The sequence below is a fragment of the Pristis pectinata genome, chromosome 7 (genome assembly GCF_009764475.1).
Source record: "Pristis pectinata isolate sPriPec2 chromosome 7, sPriPec2.1.pri, whole genome shotgun sequence".
Taxonomy (NCBI): Eukaryota; Metazoa; Chordata; class Chondrichthyes; order Rhinopristiformes; family Pristidae; genus Pristis; species Pristis pectinata.
Window position 1 is genome coordinate 71,691,739 of NC_067411.1, and position 20,285 is coordinate 71,712,023.

Sequence of the window (20,285 nt, forward strand, 5' to 3'; positions counted from 1 at the left end):
AAGAAATGAATAATTATTTGAAAGAACCCACTTTACATGCTTAGTGTGTTCAGGCCTGCAGAGTGTCTTTCACTAGGACTGACATTTCCACTCTGCTTATCTTTCAAATGTAAATGATGTATTTACTCTTAAAAATATATCCAACCCCTTCTGTTGAAATCAGTTTGTAAGATGTGTCAGATTTTCAATTATAAATAGCCTATCAGCTTCCTGATGCAGATACCGTTGCACATTCTGCAAAATTCTGAAGGCCTCCTGACAAATGAAATGGAGGCAGAAAATTTTGTAGGAAACAGCAGGTCAGTGGAAAGACTAAAGATGTTAATATTAGAAACTGTCTCCTCAATAGCTCAGATCTTGAGCATTTTACCACTAAAATGCGGTAAATACAGTCTAAATTTTGATGATATCAGTAAGTACTGTATGCTTTCAACCTAAGTTGGAAAAAATTATGTTTTTTAATTCTTTATATTTTTTGTTTTATACTGAATATGTTGGTATAAAACAGTACACTGAAATATATTGCAGTCTGCTGTGATGACTGCTGAATATGCTTTTCCATTCTATTTATTTTTAATTTTCATTTTTATATCTATAATGCCAATTATTCAATATATCCAGGATTTGAGCTGAAAGTGATGTTAGACTCTGCAATATCACTTTTGTTCAATGTTATCAAATTCTCATTGCAGAAGATTGGATTCTGCCTTCTTTTTTTGTCCTAAACTTTGTGAGGTTCAGATTTAAGCTCTGTGTCATTTCCCAATTCTTGACACAATTGACAGCAGCTTTGGATCATCCTAATGATGAAAGATAAAACACTTCATTTCAAACATGTGGCATTACTGATTCACAACTTGTGAACATTACAGCCTAATCCACCATATTACTCATGTCATTTCATACTAATAATTTCCTATCCAACACTGATAAACTGTTGGCTGGACAATAAACAAACAAATGTCTTATTTCCAGACATATGAAGAATTATAGCATAGAGGCACTGAGCACAACATTTTAGGCTTTTCCCTTCCTCTGCTAAAAATCAGCAATTGAATTAATGCTGTATTTCTGCCTTCACAAATTGAATAAATAATTTGGGCATCAATTTTATTAATGGAAAGAAAAATCAGGTGGGTTCTATACGAAGGAAGATGAACACAAGAGGTGATTCTGTTATTAATCACTTGGTTCAACAGTGGTCCACTTTTCTTACTTATATTGACTGCTTGCTCCATTCTTTTCTTGTTGAATTCTTGCTGGAATAAACTTCTATGGGGCTGGTCATCATCTGATACTTCCCTCAGGTACCATTGTCCATGTGTGAGTTTTACAATGTGTGTTAAAAGTCTGTTCAGTTGTTGAGGTGTTACAGTTGAATCAGATCCCAAAGAGCACACATGAGTTCTCTCAGGAGCAAACCACTGCATAGCAATCACGAACAATGACTGATTTCCACCCCACCCCCTCAAAAAACAGACCTCCCTTTCAAGCCAACAGGAAGATCTATGGTGTGAGCCTGCAGAGTTGTTCAGTGACCTCTTTGACAGAGGTTGGGATCACAGCCAACCTTTATTTTGCCTTTACCTGACCTTGACACTTACATTTTCCAATGGAAAAGGAAGGTTGGTGATCAAGGATGTTATACCCTGATTCTCACTGTCAAGTGATGTCTTCTCACATGAGGAATGCTTCCCAGAGATAAGTAAAAGAAGATGTCTTTTATCAATAAAAATAAACCCAAGGCATCAAGGAGAGGGAGGCCAACTGAAAACTGAGCTGAACAAATGTTTTTGAAATGAAAGATGACTTTTGTTCATCTTTAATTTGGCCAAACCAAAAATAAGCAATTTATTTGGCATTGTATCTGCCACTCTATGAAGTTATTAAAAAAATGTTGTCTTCAGTTCTAAAGTATGGCTTGTGGCAGGAGTGTTTAAAGGACATAACCTTAGCCACTGTTTTCATTTTATATTTCTATTGTTGAAACCATTTATGAAGTGTTACATGATTCACAACAGCTGACAAAAATTCACTGTCTATTGACCAGTATGGTGTTAACATAAATATCAATTAGCATCTTTCACTTTCAGCCATTTGCTTTTTATTTGTTTTTTTTTGTTCAGCATAATTTAAACCTGGTAATATCGTATTACCTGTTAAAGTATAACAGAGACCCTAGTTTGATATTGGGTGATATTTGACTGAAGAATAACAGCTGTGAGACTGTTCACTATGCCAGGAGTGACTCATTGTTAAAGGCAGTCAGTTTATTATCATCCTTTATTTAATTAGGAAAACTATAATTTGTTGTGGAATGGCACTCCAGTCGAGGTTAAGTGTTACCACTGATCCAGCTAAGAATTGGATAATGTGGGTTTTGTATGTTCCAGAAATTTTCATAACTAATCCAGACATCAAGGGGCATATTTTCTGTCTTTACTGAGGCTCAATATTAAGAGAAAAATCTAACAGTAAGGATTATATGCTCATAACAGAGTTCACCTCATTTTAACCCTATTAGTTTTAATGGAAGAAAAATCATTAGTTCTGTTCTGTTTTGTGCAGAACTTCCTGGGCCTTTGTTCAACTGGGCAGATTACTGGAAAATTCCAAGTACCTTGCCCACATCTTTCTTATTATTGTTGTCAATACTGAAAAAATGTGCACTAAAATTTTCCAGTAAGGTACTGGCAAAAGCCCCAGTAACTCTCCATCCCACCAAAAAATCCTAACTGAGAACAGTTTTTTCCTTTCCTTCTTGTCTGGCAGAGTAACCCAGCTCTGGATCCCTCTCCTTTCTATCCCTTGGCCAAAAGTTGGCTTTCCCACAGTAGCATTAATAGGTTTGGGGAATCTCTTATTAAATTGCCCAGAATATGATGAGAATGGAGAAGGAACAAAGCAAGCAGTGGGATTATGTATCTTTGATGACAGCAAGGCATTAGTGCTTGAAGCAATTAAGATTTTCAGTGAAGTTTCATCACTAACAAGGCACATCTTAGAGCTCTGTGATAGAGTCATAGAGTCATACAGCACAGAAACAAGCCCTTCAGCCAACCATGTCCATGCCAACTATCAGGCACTCATCTATACTAATCCCATTTACCAGTACTTGGTTCATGGTCTTCTAGGCCTTGGTGATTCATGTGCTCATCTTAAATGTTGTGAGGGTAACCTGCCTCCACCTCAGGCAATGCATTTCAGATTCTAATCACCCTTGATGAAATGAAAATTCCTCCTCAGATCCCTCTAAACCTTTACCCTATGGTTTTAGACACCTTTGATATGGTGATCTTACTGTGCTCAGCTCCATCCTCATCTATTCTAGACTTTGAAATAGATATTCCCACAAACCAATTAGGTGCTGATTTCACCTAAATTACTACAGACCATTTTCTTGCCCCTGCAATAGGAGGGAGAGCAAGTCAGCCTGGGGCTACTGTTCCAAACCTTCCTTTGTCTGGAACGAAACAGCGCTGATGGAGAGAATGGGTCATCATTTCACCTTCTTAAATAAACTGAGTGTCTGACCATAAGATTCGAGGAAGTGAAAAAGTTCCTTCAATGAGTTAAAAAACAAATGTTAAACTGCTGCTTCCTGCATGAGATCTGATGAAGGAACAAAACACCTCTGGCATACCTGAGCTCTGTGGGATTTATTATCACTAACTTTCTTTGCTTTCTTTTACATCTGCACAACTATGACTTGGTTCTATATAACGATCCTCATGAAAGATTGCAATCTCGTTTCTGGTTATTTCAAGCTTAGAGGCAACCGCCATTGAGTAACCTTACCCTGGGCTCTGCAGAGAACCATTATAGCAATTGATGCATTAAGAGAATGTGGTAATAAACTCAGCTATAAACTCAGTGGCTACAGCTGCCTCTGGGGAAATTGTCTACAGAACTAATATTAAAAGTGGACCAATTATAGCTATTTCCTCTTGGAGAATAATGCATTTCCCATTACAAAGGTTCTCAGTGAAATACTAATGTATTTTTTTCCTTCGCTATGCTTCTGTACTTTTATTTCCCTTGTTCCATCATCACCCCCAACATGCAGACATCTAGAAGACAGTTAAAATGGGACTGGTTATGCAACTTAAGCTACAGACCAAACAGAGTGAAATCAGATCAAAACAAATAAAGTTAGAAATCATTGTTGCTGTCAGAAATGATTAATGCTTCTATTTCAAAGTGAATTAAGTGCCAAAGTAAGGTTTCATTTATATAGTGTCTATCATAACCTCAGGAGACTCTGAAGCACCTTCCAGCAAATTAATTACTTTTGAAGTCTAGTTACGTTTATGTGCAGGCAACAGAGTGACCAATTTGTTCACAGCAAGTTCCCACAAAGACCAGTGTGATAAAGACCAGATAATTGCATTTTGCCTTAGCCTAGGGAAGCTTTTTTGTCAGTCAGGATTTTGCGCTCAAGCCTCTGGAGCAAGGATTCGATCCACAGCCTTTTAACACTGAGCCACATCTAACACCGTGTGTACGAATGATTTCCCAAGCATCACGATACACTAACCACCCACCCAGAACCATGTAGTCTCCAGAGGGAGACAAAAGTCAAAGCTGAAAGCCTAGTTGAACTAAGGAGGAAACAAATCTGGAAAATTTCTCTAACATCCTTAAGGCTCTTCCAGATTCCTGATTTGTATTACAAGGCACCTACCCAGAAGATGCTCTCTACTGCAGCCAGAAACAGGTTGGACTCTTTTCTTGAGAGAGTGCAGTGTATCAGCATTCAGTCTGCTTTACAGGTCTCTCTGCTGTTGGAAAAGAAATGATGTTCAGTGGGTGTACTTTGACAGCTACTTAAGGGCATTATTATGCATCTAAAAAACTTGCTTTCACTATTTGAGTCAGCAGAAATAGCAATTTTCAATCTGTTCATGAGGAGCAGGCATGGTACTGTAGCGGTAAGGGTAACGCTATTACAGTGCCAGCGACCTGGGTTCAATTCCGGTCACTGTCTGTAAGGAGTTTGTACGTTTTCCCTGTGTCTGCGCATGGGTTTCCTCCGGGCACTCCAGTTTCCTCCCACATTCCAAAGATGTACAGGTTAGGAAGTTGTGGGCATCCTTATGTTGGCGCCGGAAGCTTGGTGACACTTGCGGGCTGCCCCCAGAACACTCTACACAACAGATGCATTTCACTGTGTGTTTGATGTACATGTGACTAAGAAAGATATCTTATCTTAGATGTAGGGATTATTAGCAAGGTCAGCATTTATTATCCTTCACGGATTGTCTGAATGGAGGAGGTAACATCATCAGTTGGTCTGGAGTTACACGCAGGCCAGACTGGGTAAAGTTGGCAGATTTCTTCCCTGACAGACATTAATGAACCAGATGTTTTTTTATAACAATCCAGTTGTATCACGGTTACCATTCATGATACAATCTATTTAAATACAAAGTTATTTAATCATGTGAACTTACGTACCTCAGGTGCCATGTGGAATTCAAAATTATGTCCTGGATCAATGGTCCATGCCTTTGGATGCTAGTACAGTAACATGACCACCACCGTACCCTATTTGTAAACTATTTAATTGTACAAAACTAAAGACCTGTGGCAGTCTGTTTCAGGTTTTATTTCTGAAAATCTTCCCTCTCCAATTAACTTCTGTGGTACTACCTTCATAATGTACTACCTTTGGTGACTGTACTTTACTTCTCTACGGCTTTCACTTAACTACAGTACAGACAATTTTACTGTTTCCCAGGTTAGCCTTGAAAGTTAGACCAGGCAGGCTTCTTTAATATAGGGAGTGTCACAGCAACACCTCACCCTAACATTGCTTTATGTTAAAATGTTATATTACACCCAAAAACTTGGATGGTAATAAGCAATTTTTCATTTTCTGCTGTGGTCTGTGTTTTGCTTCAGAAGCCTGAACGTAAGCAGTTAACTGAATGATAACACTTTGGTATTCTGATTGGGAACAATTTAGGATTTTCCAGTTGCCCAGGGGCCAGAAACATTAATGGTTGATGAAAACAGAAGAGCACAGAAATTAAAAAGGGTTGTATGACCCATTCAACCCACTTCTTCCAAACCTCTATGTATTCTTTGTATTGCTGAGGACAATGCCTAATTTAACCAGCTCCTAACAGCACCTAATAACCACAGTAAATGATCCAAGAAGATAACACTTTTATACTTATAGCTACATGAATTTGGGATGGATGCAGCTGTGGCAGACATCATAAATGATGTGCTGATGGTTTGCTCTTCACCTCAAGGTGACATTCTTAATATTGTTACCAAAGACACAATAATCCCCCAATTTTTTTTCTCTCATCTTGGACCTGAATCATAGATGTGCCAATGATAACTTCTCTCTTTTGATAAAGGTTACACAAAGGCTCCATATCTGGTCGATGTGATCTGATCCTGTGGTAGCTGATATGCATTGACCAACTCACATTAAAGGAAATCATGCAGAATGCCATTTCTTTTCAATAATAGTGTCTCTTAGTTATCTCTTAGAAATAAGATAAGATTTCTTTATTAGTCACATGTACATTGAAACAAACAGTGAAATGTATCTTTTGCGTAGAATGTCCGGGGGGCAGCCCGCAAGTGTTGCCATGCTTCCGGCGCCAACGTAGCATGCCCATAGCTCCTAACCCATACGTCTTTGGAATGTGGGAGGAAACCGGAACACCCGGAGGAAACCTACACAGACACGGGGAGAATGTACAAACTCCTTACAGACAGTGGCCGGAATTGAACCCGGGTCACTGGTGCTGTAATAGCATTACGCTAACCACTAAAGTCAAATGGAGAGAACATCATCACATAATCAAAAGTACAGCAGTAAGTATTAGCTACAGTACAGATAATGAACTATATTTGCTAATGTATTCTACTCATTTGACGATTACTAATTTACCCTTCAAATGCGTGCTTTGCTTTCTATAGCTGTCACCTCCTGCAGGTTCAGTGACTCCATTCAATTCAATGGTGAGAAACAGCTGTGAAGGAGAAAAGTATCTGCTCATTTACATTTTTAATGAACTGAGTTAACATGGATGTTTTTAGCTGCTCGAAGGAGGTTTCCATGGGGTTTTAAATGTCTTAATGTATTGCCTTTAGAAAATAATAATTTATAATAATTTTTGACAGTATTCTTAATATTTAATTGATTTTGAATGTTTATAACATTCCACAGGTTGGAGCTGGCTTCATGGACCAAGTTGCCATTGGAAGATCTGCTCCAGGTAAGCATTGCCGCAGCAGGTAATTCTCGGCCATATATTCTTGCAGAGAGTGGTGAACCTCTGGAACTCTTCAGCCCTGAGGCTGGATCATTGGGGGTATTTAAAATGGAAGCAGATACAGTTTTGAACGATCATGGATTTGAGGCCAATGTGGAACTGACACAGAAGAGGAGGTGAGACCTGAGGCAGATCAGCCATGATCATATTGAATGGCAGGCAGGCTTGAGGGGCCATGTGACCTACTCCTGCTCCTCTGTTCTTATGTTTATCCATACAATGGGAGCGGCTGATGGCAACCCATTGTAAAAGTCACATTTAACTTTGCAGCACAATTAGCAGAAGATACTACACAGATGAAGCATTTTGAGAAGAGTAATGGAAGACTCCTTCAGTGCTCTTTCCTAGTGACTGGTTCAGGAATCTTATGTGTGAACCTTACATTAGGACTTGATTTATGGCAGACAACTGTAAAGAAAGATTTTTCATACATCAAAAGCAGAAACAGACTTCTGTCAAACAAGTCATTTTCTGTAATTTTGCCATTCAAGCTAAAAATATAGAAGTGGTATACATCCTCAAAATTACACACTTCCTGCTTTTTGGATTTGGAAATTTACCACATTCACATTTTAGATTAAAAGCCAGTATTCCTAGAATCACAGAGAATTTGTTCAAATAGGATGGTGATGCTTTATGGCCAACCACTAAATTGTGTGCATCACGTGACATAGAAGTTCATTCTCATTTATAAACATAACAGACACAATTTGGAATGGCTCACATTATACCATGCTGCTGAAATTTACCTGGATTCAAATCATCAGAACTGAATTTCAGAAAAAGAGTACAATTCACATATACTACTACACTGCACATATAGCACATGCAGCTGAGAATGAATAAAGTCTGTGATTTAGGAACAGTTCCTCTATATTTACTGAGTTTTCAAGAGTTTATGTTTACATATATTTCTTGAAACCACTCTGCATTTTGATTACAGGTAGCTCATGAAAATGCAATTGATGCATTCAGACTTACTGTTTGTGTGTGTTACGTGTGGTATGTGATTTTGGGTGAGTGCATGTATCATTTTGCTGACGGCAGTTAGGAGAACATGCTGAGTTGTGGGGGAGGCAGAAGGGTCATGAGCTCCCCTGCCCCACTAATCATTAAGCACATTTAGGATGTGTGTATATGAGTATGACATGTGGGTTTTACATTCCTTCCAAAAGCAGTCAAATTTAAATTCTTAACATTCGCCTCCATATCCCCTGCCATTTCAACTTCATTAGCCGTAGCCTCCCCGCTAATCCAAGTACACAGTCCACCCTGTGTGTCAGATCACTTCCAAAACATTTGCAGCTCAGTCATTTTTGTTCACGTTTATATTTGAATGAGCAGTAGGTAAAGATGGAGAAACTTTCTATTATTAAAGTTAGAGCAGAGTGCAGTTATTCTTTCATTCTGTGGTGTAATGTCTCAAGTTATGATACCTGGGCTCTCATTGGCCCAAGTGAGAGAACCTGTTCACCAACCGAGGCTGTCTGAAGTCTACGAGCATGGAAACAGGACATTCAGCACACCTTATCCACACCGACCAATGGGCATCCTTTTGTATTAATCCTATCTTCCAACACTTGGCCCATAACCTTCAATGCATAGGCAATTCATGTGCTCATCTAGACACTTCTTAAATGCTGTCAGCAGCTCTGCTTCTACCACACTCTCAGGCAGTGCATTCCAACTGCTCACCACTCTCTGGGTGAAAAAGGTCCCCCTCAGGTCCCCTCTAAATCTCTTACTCCTCACCCTAAAACTAGTTTAATCTACCTCTGATATGGGGAAAATTTTCCTGAAGTCTATTTTACTTGTGCTGCTGAATGCCAGATACTGATTTTGTAACCAATCATCCAAAGCTCAACTCTTAAAAGAATCAAAAAATACCAAAAGAAATATAACACCACTGAAGCGTTTTCTGAAAAGATCATCTGCAGATATGCTGCAGGATGAGTCAATACAGCAGAAATAATGGTTCATCTGAAGCATTTTTGATAATTCAGTGATTAGGACAGCAAAATGAATAAACATTTCCGTGGCTACTTAATGAATAAACATCTGAGCCAATTAAATGACAGTGATGACATTTTATAAAATTGTGACTACGTATTACCTTGATCATTGCAGTATCTACAATTGTTGACTATGTATTGGCTTAATAAGAATCGTCTCCCACTGTCCTGCTCATGATTTTTAAGTGGACCTAGTTCATTCTGACAAATTGCAGAAAAGTGAAGCATATTTGCCACCAACAACCCAAAGTAGACGTATAATGGAGCATTCTGAAAGGAAACAAGTCAAAGGCCAGAGTGGCTGAGAGCAACAAATTATATGAGGAAGGATAAGGGGTACGATGATAATAATCATGAAGAAATATTTAGGACAATAATATTTAACAAGTTTGTAAAAAAAGCAAGTGTGAGCTACTGAATGTTTTGTTGAAAAGATCTGTATAAAAGCTGTCGGTGACTCCTTGATGGAGATCACCGGTCCTGCTGGAAAAAAATAACTCAAGAAGATTGCTGATCATAAGAACTTTAAATTACGACAAACCACGTTTTTAAGAGATATACCCACCTCTCTACAAGGCACTTAATGATCACAAGACACTTGTGGGTGAAGAATGACCTTTGGTCTAACTCATCATCCACCTATAACACACGGCCATCTCTGGAAATCAGGAGCTGAAAATCTGTTTTAATTCCAGCTCACTCCTAGGGTGGTTCTGCTCTGTGGCCTTGTTTGAGGTGAAAATTATGCTGCTCCAAAGGATGATATGGATGTCAAATGGCATAAGGCTGAGAATTTTTTCTTCTTGGGGCTCAGTGATAAAAGAAGCATTTTGGCCACTGCAAGAGGACAATTGATGATTACTCAGGGGCACGGGCTGAGTTATGACCTGGAACCCCAAATATTTTGTAAATTGGTGACTAAAAGGAGTTATAGTGCAATACATTTCAGGGAACTTACTGACTGTAAGTTATTGACTTACCTACTGGCACAGGACTATTTAAATGAATGCATCCTTGACCCAGGAAAGTTCCATTGGAGCAATGGAAGAATTAAAGACCTGGAGAGTTTTCTTCCATATTCTTAAACTGTTGATGATTCATCTGCTTTTGCCTTGGATATTTTCAAAGTATGACAGATTCAACTTAGGATCTTAAAAGAAGTGGCTAGTGAGATAGTTGATGCATTAGATTTAATTTACCAAAATTCCCTAGATCTGGGGAACTGGAAAATAGCAAATGTAATTCCTTTATTCAAAAAGGGAGAGAGACAGAAGGCAGGAAAATAAAGACCAGAGGGCTTAACACCAGGGAAAATGTTAGAAGCTATTAGTAAAGACGTAATAGGAAGACACTTGGAAAAATGCAAAATCATCCAGTAAGTTCAACACGGGAAAGGGAAATGATCAATTTATTGCAGTTCTTTGAAGAAGTAACAGGTACTGTGGATAATGGGCAACCAATGAACCAATAATTTCCAGCAGGCATTTGATAAGGTGCAGCTACTGGAGAAAATAAAAGCTCATTGTGTAGGAGACAACATGGACTGAAGATTGACTGACTAATAGGAAACACAGTGTAGGTATAATTGGGTCTTTTCTGGTTTACGAGTGCTAGCCCTCAACTTTTTACAAATTACATAAATGACATGAATGAAGGCACTGAAGGTATTGTTGCTAAATTTGCTAATGACACAAAGATAGGGAAAGTAAGTTGTGAAGAGGACAAATGGCGGCTACAAAGGGATATGGATGGGTTAAGTGAGTGGGCAAGATTCTGCAAAATGGAGTATAATGTGGGAAAACATGAAATTGTCAATTTTTGGCAGGAAAATAAAAAAAAAGAAGCATATTAACTAAAGGTGAGAGATTGCAGAGCTCTGAGATGCAGAGGGGTCTGGGTGTCCTAGCAAAAGTCTAACAATATAACAGGCACAATGTGTAATTAAGAAAGCTGATAGAATGCTATTACTTATTGTTGGGGGAGTTGAATACAAATGTAAGGACATTATGCTTCAGTTATATACTTCACCTCTGCAGGATACTGTTACAGTAAACTGTTCAGAAATTTTTGATACCTTGAATGGGCAGATTGAAAGGTTTGAACAAGTAGGCTTGCATTATTGGGGATTAGAGGAAAGAAGGGATTTGATTGAAACACAAAAAATGTGACAAGTTGGATATGGAGAGCATGTTTCCTCTTCTGGGAGAATCTAGAACTAGGAGTCACTATTTAAAATAAAGGGCCACCCATTTAAGACAGAAAGGGGTAGAGCGATCTGTTTCTGTTGTTAATTTGTATATCCGAACCTTTGTAAAAAAAGGGTCTGATATTGTGCACAACCTCCTGGCCTCTTATTGATTTATTTCTCGCATTTTCTTAAATCTGTAGAGACCAGTTTTCACCTAAAGGTGAAAAAAAAATTGAAATCTGGCGGCACTGCTTCTGCATTTGCCTGTATCTTAAGTGCAATTTACTGAAATGATTCACAACCACAGATTCAACTACGTGCATAATTATTCATTAGTTTGGGCTCACAGTCAGATAAGCCTAAGAAGGCATCACTGGTCGGAAAGGCAAATTTGAAAAGATGGGGCCAATTAATAGTGGGCAGCACAAGGAAAGGATAAAAACATTTGGAAAACATCTGGAAAGCATTAAGAGTATCTGAACCCATCAACAGCCTTGTCAAGGCCAAAGGGCACAGCACTGAGCAGTGGCAGATGAAGGGAGAGCAATTTTGAGATACTGGCTTAAGTCTCTAGACAAATGATAGTGCAGCAAAGCAGGCAGCCTCTTTAATAGCTGCTGTCGATAAAACAGTGCTGCACATGATGCACCTGGGAGGGTGTCAGTCCACAACACTCCAAGTGATCAACAGAGCCACATGCCTGCAAGAAGTTGAGAACTTGTGTTCCGTTGCAGCTGACTGTTTCTGTCACTGCGTGTGTGAAAACTATACTGTGTGCTGTCCACAGATGCCCCTTAAGGCCATGGGACAACCCAGTATCTGCTCTTCAACAGATTCAGAGCCAGAGAGCACTACCTTCCATGGTCCTTCAAAGACAACTTTGTCTTTACATGAAATTCTTGTCACCTTGGGAAGTCAAATTCTGGTAGGATATATAGAGTAAATGGGCAGGGACCATGGGTGCATTGATATAAAGAGGGACCTTGGGGTACAAATCCATGGCTTGTTGAAAGTGGTGACACAGGTGGATAGGATAGTGAAGAAGGCATATGGTATGCTTGCTTTCATAGGCCGAGGCATTGAGGAGTTGGGACATCATCTTTTGTAGCTGTACAAAACATTTGCAGTATTGTGCACAGTTCTGGTCATTACACTACAGGAAGGACATGGGAGCAATAGAGAGACTACAAAAGAGATTCACCAGGATGTCGCCTGGAATGAAGGAACATGGTTATAAGAGAGATTGGATAGGCTGGTTTATTCTTAGTGGAATGTAGGAGGCTGAGAGGTAACTTTTTAGAGGTTTATAAAATTATTAGGGGCATAGATAGGGTAGATAGTCAGACACTAGTTGGGCTGAAGGACCTGTTTCCATGCTGTATAAATCTATAACCCTTAGGCTCTTTCCCAGACCAGAGGACTTTGGAAGTAGAAGGCACAAGTATAAAGTGAGATGAGAGAAATGTAAACGAGATCTGAGGAGTATGTTTTTCCACACAGAGGGTAGTGAATATCTGGAAGGAGCAGCCAGAGAAGGTGGTAGAGGCAGATAAAATTACGACGTTTAAAATGCATTCGGATGGGTACTTGGATAGGAAAGGGGCCTAATGCAGGCAAATAGGATTAGTGCAGATAGGCATCAGGGTCAGCGTGGACAAGGTGGGATGAAAGGCCCATTTCTATTATTCTACCTTTACATGCCCTATTTCATGTAGTGCCACGTAAAGCACATGTTACGATCGGGATGCTTATGAAGAAACTCCAGTATAATGGCTAGTCTCATCTTACATCATCTGCTTTGATTCTATCAGTGGTTTGCTGGTATAACCTTCTTTGCAAAGGGAAGCCTACATCAATAAAAATGTCTTATAAAGCTGGAGCACTCAGGCGACCCCATAAGAACCTTGGCCAGTGCAGCACCTTCCACAGCCCCTCCTTTTCTGAACATGTCTGTTCAGAGGCTGCCTCTTGACAAATACTTCAGTAACAACTCCACACCAAGCCCCTCTTCCCCCACCCCCCATGCCTCTTTTTGTCCTTTTATGTTTTTTGTCCATTTATGGCTTGGCAGGCTTTCACTGATGACTTTTTTTTGAAATAGCAATTTATTATGCAACTTACACTTTGATTAGCAGATCCACAAGAGGCATTAATTAAATTGAGTCAAGTTCTATCCTCAAACCCATATTTGAACCTTCAACATCACAGTGCATTCATGTTGTTTTCTGATAAGAACTGCAAGTTCCACAATGTTAAAACTGAATAGATTAGTTACCTACTGACCACCCACTAAGCTCCTCTTTATTTTTAAGAGCTTGAAAAGTGAAATATTCAAATCTAAGCCCATTGAAATTTCTAAGGATTCTTTCTGCAAAGCTATTAGTTCCCCTGTGGACAAATAAAAGAATTATGATTCCAATCACGAATTCTAAGTTAAGAGGAGAGGAAAAAATACAGGGCTTTAAAGCCAAGCAACCACAGAGATGTCAACTGCCCAATGCATCAACAGGAGGAAAATGACTAATCACAGTCATAAGTTTATTGCAATCAAACTGGCAATAACATTTTGGTTGGGAAATAATTCAGAAATATATTGCCCAATGTGCAATTGTAAATGCTGCACTCTGCCATGGGAATTTTGGAAGTACCTCAACAGAGATTTTGTACAGTGATGATATGGGAGGAAATTCCTGGCAGTAATGATAACCAAAAGCGATAACAACATGATATGAAAACAAAAATAAAAATTCCAACAGGAAAAATATTCATCCAAAAAAGAGCAAGATAAAAAGGTAAATGCTTTTAATTACCTTTACAAATTTTGATTTCATGCAGTTAAATATTGCCACACTCTTGCTGCCTACTGCCAGTGCTCAAATAATCTGCGAATTCATTCACTGAACCTTCTGAACAAATATGAAATATTGATATTAAATGCAGCAATTATGTGAAGTCATGAAAGCCTAGCAAATTTAATATTCTATCAGTGTGATGTGAAAATAGTTAAACTACCTAAACAACTCCACCATCATAAAGCATTAGAATGAGACTAATTATATTAACAATTAATTTAGACAACAATTAACTTAGCTACAGAGGAAGTGCAGTGCAGGTAGACAATAAGGTGCAAGGTTATAACAAGATAGATGAGATGGCTCTTGACCTCACAATCTACATTGTTATGACCTTGCACCTTATTGTCTACCTGCACTGCACTTCCTCTGTAGCTGTGACACTTTACTCTATATTCTGTTATTGTTTTTACCCTGTACTACCTCAATGCACTGTGTAATGGATTGATCTGTACAAACGGTATGCAAGACAAGTTTTTCACTGTACCTCAATACAAGTGACAATAATAAACCAATACCAATTTATGAGCTATTTTACGCAGAGTTTTCCCATTGTCTAGAGGAATTTTCAAAGCAAACAAGCAAATTACTGTAAAGAGTTTAAACAATTGATTTGCCAAAGGGGATCTCAGGGCGATCTGGAATAGGATGAAAGGAAATGACTAGAGTGATCAAGGTAATTCCTTCACTTACAATAGTTTCTGTAGGGCAAATGCTCTCACTTCTCTTCCTTGCCCCTGTTAATGGCACAACTAAGATCAGCAATATACAGGAGAAATTTTTCAGTGGTTCCATCGGGTGGAAATTGGGAAATAGAGTCCTGGAAATCTTACTGCATTACTTGTGTCTCATGAATTTAGTTGAGTGTTTTTAAGAGGTGACCAAGAGAATTGATGAGGGTAGGGCAGTAGACATTGTCTACATGGACTTCAGCAAGGCTTTCGACAAGGCCCCGCATGGTTGGCTGGTCCAGAGGTTAGATCACATGGAATCTAGGGTGAGCTAGCCAGTTGGATACAAAATTGGCTTGGTGGAAGGAGTCAGAGAGTGATAGTGGAGAGATGGTGTGCCACAGGGATCAGTGATAGGTCTCCTTTTGTTTATCATCTATATTAATGACTTGGATGAGAATATAGGCAGCATGATCGATAAGCTTGAGGATGACACCAAAATCGGTGGTTTGGTGGACAGTGAAGAAGGTTTCTAAGGTACAACAGGATCTTGATCAACTGGGAAAGTGGGCAAATGAATGGCAGGTGGAATTTAACTCAGACAAGTGCGAAGTGATGCATTTTGGTCAGGTAAGCCAGGGTGGGACTTGCAAAGCAAATAACACGGACATAACATGGTGGTCACCCATTTGCAGATCAATGTCCTTTACCAGATTGTAGGCCCTGGCTGTTGCCCAGTTTTATCTGGTGTTGTAGCCAATGAGGATCAAAAAGATAAGCTTTAAGTTACTTTTGAAGGGCAGGAAGAGCATGAGTGTTTCTCCATGTTACTTCCATACGTTTCTTCTAACTCTGTGACCAGCATCCCTATCACACTGGACCTATCTGTTCACCAGGTGGGCTCCTGATGATTTGCCGGCATCAGGCTGTACTGTGCCTGTTGCTCACAGTAATAAGCCCAGCCTCAAACTGTTCATGGCCTTAAGCCATTGCTATAAAGTAATCCCCACAGTGAAGAAAGAGTATTTGTCTATTCTCAGGATCCTCTCTAACTCTGCTTCTTGGTTAACACCAGCAGATATTTGTGAGTGTAATAGGAAGGGATCTTTTCCCCTCTATTAGACTTCCCTGGCATTAATGATTACTTTAATTTAGCTTTCAAAACTGACAAAAGAAATCCAAATCCTAGGGAAGAATGAATGTCTGCTGAGACTGAAATTTATTTTCAGTTCCCCAGTTCAGTATCTCACACACCAGAGTGCTGCTGTTTTCAGGCCACACTCTGAATAACTATTCAGTTAAAAAACATACAGCCAAGATAATCAAACTCAACATTTAGAGTTAATACAGTGCCCAGCAAAATCTAAGGAACGTTGTGTGTAAAAACGACTGAACTTGGATAAGTACAGCGGCTGTTCCAAAAAGTACAATTTATAAGTCTTAAAACAGTCTGTTTTTTTAATGCTGGCTCAGAATCAATGTCAATTTGAGATTTGTTGCTTTATTTGGATTAGCCATTTTGTGATTTTTTTCAGTCCTGCATTAATGTTCTTGTGGAAAGATAAAGCAGACCCCAGGGGGTGAGCAGTGGAGTATGGCTGAGATAAGCTTTATTTCCAGGTGTTTAGTTTCTTTATCATACCCAGACTAAAGGCTCCAGTTTCCAGGCTTCATTCACTGTAACCTTGACTAGTGCAGTTTCACTGGCAGCTGTTTAGACATTTCTGCTGAAAGCACATGTAAACTATGTTCACAATAATGGATAGCTAACAGAGTAAACTCAAGACAGCAACACGGGCGAGAGTGCCTTATGATGTAATGACCTGGGCAATGAAGCTTGAAAATTTTATTCATAACTTCTAATTTTGTTACAGCTTGGAGTCTCTCACACCTATTTATTACTCTCGATACTATTTTACAGAATAAACTATACAGGGTGTTGGCACAAGAACACCTTAGCCTTTGCAGCTCATACTCTTGTTTCATTGTTTAATATTCTACAGATACATAATCACTTTCACACTCTGCAGTTAGTGTAAGAGTCTGAAAATATGTTTTGGAATGGAATAATTACTGCTTCAGCCAGAGTATTAATGCAGTAATGCAGAGTAAAATTCAGTCAGAATATTACTAGCTTTAATTTCATGCTTTAATTCTTTTCTGATTCATGGCAAATACTTGATAAACATGTTGCTGTATATTCCCAATGTGGCATTTTACTGCCAAGCTCATAGACACAGGAAGGATCATGGAACAGTAACAGAGTAAGTTAGCTCATTATTTCTCCACCTGTAGGATCTAGGTTTGAACCTGATGCAGGATGATGGTTTGAGAAGGGAATGGACTGTGGCACATAGTTGGAGTGGAATTTTGTTTTAAATCTAGCATTAATTGTATTTTGTTTGGTAGTGGTTGTTTCTAACACCAATTGTGTGAAATGCAAACATTCTTCACTTTAATGGGCTAAAAATAAAATCAAACTCTTTGAAAATCAACCTATTCTCCTGTTTCAAAATTGTTAGAGCTAATTGACTGCCACATAAAGGGACTGGGAATGAAACAGGGCATAAGTGAAAATACAGAAGGGCTGATTGCCTGATCAGATACTCCACTTCATTTGAATCATGTGGCCTCTGTACTCAGCTTAGTTCCATTTAAACAAATACATCCAACACTCTTTTTAAGTGCTGCTCAGTGCTCAGAGAACCCAATGGGGACTTCGGCATCTGTCGGCTAATTGAGAGCATTCACCAGTTTCTCCATCATATTCAGTCTTGGTTATTTTTCAATTTTGACTTGATCCTACCTCATAGAATGACAGGTCTAGTTCAGAGATTTTACAGTAGTGCATCAATATTGGGAGATGAATATTGGCTTGCAATATTGCCTCTTACTATTGCTAAGGTTATGTGCACTCAAAACCGTTAGGCCCCGACCTTGAGTTTGGCTGCGGTGTTTTATCAGTGCAATTAATTAGCAGTGTGAGAAGCTCTGCAAATTTATTTGGTCCTTTTGGTTGTGCAGGTACCAATAGGCACAATTTTAAAACCTTATGACCAGCAGATGGTCTTGTCTAATTTTTAAAATAATTCACAGTTATTTAAAATTGGCTTTCACACAGGTGACAGAATAGACTGTGAGACTGGATCAAAACTTTTACTCTTAGTGATAAATTGGGCTTGACTGAAAATTAGTTTAAGCTACAGGGTTAAAGGCATAAAATTCAATCATGCTTTTTATACACTGTGGAACTGAATTGTAACAGTAATCTATAGCTAAACCCAATTGGGATATTGTGACGTAGATTGTGCATAATGTAACTTTTGATTGTGCAGTTCCAAGTGCATAAGATACTGTACACTTGGATGAAGAAGGCAGAGCACACAAAGGTGACAATAATCATGGTACAAAGTACAGTTGTTGCCTTCCCTGTGAAATTGAATCATGTATATAGAACACTACAGCACAGTACAGGCCCTTCGGCCCACAATGTTGTGCCGACAAATATGATTAATATACGATTAACAGACGAATAACAGAAAATATGAGGCATACCTAGGAAATAATGAGTACTGTTAAAACATTTGTGTAGTTCATTTAAGTTCTGTCAATCCAGGAGAAGCCAGCCAATAGCCAAAAAAGATTGTGAAATCCACAGAAGACGGAGTCAACAGCTCCCTGAACTGTGTGTCAGCTCTGAATCAGCATAGCTTTGCAAGTAAAGAATGAAAAATTGGATAAGGTACTGCCCCTTTGGAACTATACCCCTGCAAAATCCAATGCATTAAGAATAGCAGGAGATGGTAGTAAGTGGGAAAGATCATGCATGTATGTGTACATGCTTGTCTACATGTGCACCAACATGTGTAAGTGAATCAGTCTGCCTGGATGTGTGTACACGCATGTACACAATTTGGTACACATGTCCACGTATGTGTGTTTATCCACTGAGTGTGAATATGCACACGTGTGTATGTGTCTGCACGCTATGTATGTTGGGGCTTGAAAACAGCAAGACAAATAAAGAGTTAATTTTTTAAAGCTCCTTTGCAAATATCTAGAGGTATGGAGCATATGATAGATTTGCACTTATGGAAAATGTAAACAGTATTATAATGATATTTCCATATTTCTATTACAGCTTTTTTTAGTCATACTATTGAAGCAATGTTTGAAGTGATATGGAAACTAAAACGCAAGACGACATAACACTCCTTTTGGAAGCAATATTAATGCCAAAAAATGTGAGGTGTGGCTTCTTTCAACAGTCTTTGATATTCTGTGAAAGCAAAATTCCACAGCTCACTAGGGAGCAAAGCAATTCATAATCGACTGTTAAAAATACTTTTACTTAATGTTTATTGAAATTAGAACTTGTCATAACAACAGAGATGATGTTAACAAGATATCAAATAAATGGTCATGTTTGTGTGTTACGAACAATAAAAAATAAGTGTGTTAATAGTATTTACATTCTGCATGCACTTAGCTGACTTGTGTCTTGTTCCATTTCAATCCATGGAAAAGGATTGCTATGAGTCAGGTAATTTGATATAAGTACTCCTTTAAAAATCTTATTAAAAGGGGAGGCCTTTATAATTCATAAATGGCTTCATATACAAGCTGGTGTTTGCTGTGAGAATTGTAATTTTTTTGATAGGCTGCCTATTGATTTAATGCTTTTTAAGAAGAAGTAAACCTATTTGTATTTTCCATCTATTTCTTACAATTTTTCCCTTCTGCTTTGCCTATTTTCAAACCATGATGTAAATTTATTCTGCTCTTTCCTTTCACCCATTTCCTCCCTTTCTCCTTTCCTGAAAGTGCAGTTTAACACAGAGATACAGTTCCACAAGGAATGGATGGCCTTCAGTACCTTGCATTGATGACCACTTTTCATGTAGGAGCTTAAATGCTACATGTCAGGCTGGCACATTATTCAGTGGTGGGGGTTACTGTTCCCCTCCTTGGCCTATATAAAGAAGATAATGATAATGTTCACCTCCCTATCTGTGATTTACTAATTTGGAGAGGGGATATTGAACATGAGGCTTTCCTGGTCCAGATCATTCAGCTCTCCACTGTCTGAGCAAATTTGTTCACCATGGGAGCTTAACTCATCACTGGAATCATTCTCACTATCCCTTCCCAGATTTGTAACATAGATTGCATCTGTCAAGAGACAGAATGGACATCATCTTCAATGTGAGACAAATCTGAGAAAAAATTAGTGAACTGTACGTGTTCTTCCTCAACCTTACAAA

The 20,285-nt window shown here is 38.7% G+C and overlaps 1 long non-coding RNA gene across 1 annotated transcript; it reads left to right on the forward strand.

Annotated features, from left to right (window-relative positions):
• The first annotated feature begins 226 nt into the window (after window positions 1-226).
• On the forward strand, window positions 227-19,242 carry LOC127572229 (uncharacterized). The gene is made up of 3 exons (XR_007956608.1): window positions 227-299; window positions 7,193-7,241; window positions 19,163-19,242. It is a non-coding gene; the product is annotated as an uncharacterized LOC127572229 (long non-coding RNA).
• Window positions 19,243-20,285: the final 1,043 nt, after the last annotated feature.